Consider the following 3041-nt stretch of genomic DNA (forward strand, 5'->3'; position numbering starts at 1 on the left):
TATCTCACTTGTAAGCACATTGGAGGTGCCAAAATGAGAAAGAACAGCAGGGTCAATGCTCTGTGAGCCCTTTGGAGAATAAGGCTTGAAGGGAAACTTTATTTACCTCCTTGGGATTTAGAGAGTGTCGGGCTCAATTCTCCCTGAGAAACACTGTAATTGCACATGTTCTCTTCATAGCACAAATGGCTTTGCCCTGACAAGTGAGTTTCTAGGAAGGAAACTTGGAGGTTGCCATTCTTTAGTAGGTGCTCATCCTTCAGTAATCGTCAGTGAATTGGCGATCCCATTTGACCATTAACCTCAAGCTGACATTCCTCTTGTATCATGTCACAGGTTGTTATGCAGCAGAAACCATGTGGACTTATTCAGTGTGGTTGTTGAGCTGTGGGAAGCATTCCAGGTCTCCTAGGACTCGGGGGTCTTCACTAGATCTGATACGTACAGAAAGGACAGCCTGTGTCTTCGGGGCGTTGTGAGCAATGCACCGTTGGGAAGAGCTAGTTGCCGAATCATCGGCAGTGAAGGGTTTCGTTGGATAAACGCCTAGATTGCGACAGCTTGAAAACACCTAGCTCTCAGCGTTCTGTTCATTCCTTCGTGCCAAACGTGTCTGCTTTTCTGCCTATCCCCGAGCACACGAAAAATATAATGATCCTACCCTTCCTTCTGGGAACCCACACGTGATGGAATCTACCCCAGGCAAGCCAGTGGACTTTAAGTGCAGCCTGAAAAATTACAGATTTTCCCTTGAAAGCTAGGTATTCCGGAGATACATTTTACACCCAATCCTCACTAACCTATGACTCTGTAATCCTTTCAGCACACTCACTACTCGCTGTATCGCAAAGTTTACTCACTAAAAGGTCTACTTGGTCACCTGAATGTCCAACAGGTACTCAGAAACTGCAGCATAAGATGCTGTGCCCTCCCCTTGGAGATTGAGGCTTGATGGGAAGTTGATTTTCCACATTGGAATGTCGACACTTGTGGCCTCTGTGTTACATGATAAACAGTGTAGTTGCCCATCTTCTCTTCATTGCAGGATTGCCTTTTCAGGAGAAGTGATTTTCCGTGAAACAAACGTTGCCTTTCAATTCCTGCTAGGTGCTCCTCACTCAGCAATTGTTAGTGAATATGCTGAGCGCATGGGACGACTGGCCTCAAGCTAACGTTCTGCTTTTGTCGTCACAATGGTAAGCAGGCAGCAGGTTCAATGCAGCTTTTGTCAAAGCAGTGCTTTTACTCTAGGAAGCATTTCTGGTGTCTTAGGACACGCGGGTGTGCACTAGGATCCAAGATGCACACGAGGGACTGCCAGTCTCTTCTGGGACTTGGGAGCGACGTTCAGTTGAGGACAACTCTATGCCAAAAAAGGGCAGTGAAAGGCTTCTTTTGTTAAACCTCTAGAATGTGGTAAGTTGAAACAACTCAAGTATCTCCCTTCTAACGCACCATGGAGGTACAAACTAGAGAAAGAAAGAGCAGGTCAATGTTCGGTGGTCCCTTCTGAACATAAGGCATGAAGGGATACTTTATTTACCTCCTTGGGATTTAGAGAGTTGCAGGCTCAATTCTCCCTGAGAAACACTATACTTGCACATCTTCCCTTCATAGCACATTTGCCATTGTGATGACGAGAGTTTCTAGGAAAGAAACTTGGAGGTTGCCGTTCCTTGGTAGTGGCTCATCCCTCGGGAATCTTCAGGGAATGGGCCACCCACATGGGACATCTAGCCTCAAGTTTACGTTCAGCTTTTCTCATGACAGCGGTAGGCATTCAACAGATTCCATGCAACCTTAGTGCCTGTGGTTCTTGAACTCTAGGAAGCATATCCGGTCTCTTTTGGCTCGCGGGTCTGCACTAGGTTTTGAAACGTACTAAATGGACTGCCTGTGTCTTTGGGCAGTTGTGAACAGTCTACCGTTGGGAACAACTAGATGCCAAGTGATGGGCAGTGAAGGGCTTCGTTGGTTACACACCTAGATTGCGATAGCTTGAAAGCAACACCGTTCTCAACGTTCCATGCCTTCCTTCATGCAAAGCGTGTCTACATTCTTGAGGAAACCTGAGCTGCACTGAAAAGCACAATTAGCCTACCGTTGCTTCTGGGAACTAATCCGTGCAGTCTGTCTACCTCAATCAGCAACTACACTTCACGTCCAGCTTCAAAAATTACAGGGTTTCCCTTAACTGAGAGGTAGTCCAGAGAAACATTGCCACCTAGGCCCCACTAAGCCATCAGCTTGAAATCCTTACACCACAATCACGACTCCCAGCATGGCAATGGTAACCAACGTCATGGTCCATTGTGTCCACTGGATGTGCCATAAGAGAGTCAGAAACGCCAGGGGAATATTCTGCTTCGTCGCCATGTATATTGAGGCTTCCTGGGAAAGTTTATTTTCCTCATTGCAAAGCGGAGAGTTGCGGCCTCAGTGTTACCTGGTAAACACTGTTGTTGCCCATCTTCTCTTAATTGCACAATGGTCTAGGTGAGGACAAGTGATTTTCCAAGAAAGAAACTTGGAGCTTGCCATTCCTTGGTAGGTGCTCATCCTTCGGTAATCTACAGTGAATTGGCGAGCCCGTTTGAGCTCTAGCCTCAAGCTAAGGTTCCTCTTGTATCATGCCACAGGTTTGCAGGCAGCAGAATCCATGTAGCCTTACTCAGTGTGGTTCTTGGGCTCTAGGAAGGATTCCAGACCTCTCAGTACTAGCGGGTGTGCACCAGGAAGAGAAACGTACAAGAAGGACGGCCTGTGTGTTTGGGCCTTTGTGAGCAATGCAGCGTTGGGAACAGCTAGATGCCGAGTCATGGGCAGTGAAGGGCTTCTTTGGTTAAACCTCTAGATTTTGGCAAGTTGAAACAAGTCAAGTATCTCCCTTCTAAAGCACCTTAGAGGTACAAAATAGAGAAAGAAACAGCAGGGTCAATGCTCTTTTGGCCCTTTGGAAAATAAGGCTTGAAGGGAAACTTTATTTTCCTCATTGGGATTTAGAGAGTTGCGTGCTCAATTCTCCCTGAGAAACACTGTAG

This window comes from Balaenoptera borealis (genome assembly GCF_965194805.1).
Source record: "Balaenoptera borealis genome assembly, contig: HAP1_SCAFFOLD_1001, whole genome shotgun sequence".
In the NCBI taxonomy this organism is placed as follows: Eukaryota; Metazoa; Chordata; class Mammalia; order Artiodactyla; family Balaenopteridae; genus Balaenoptera; species Balaenoptera borealis.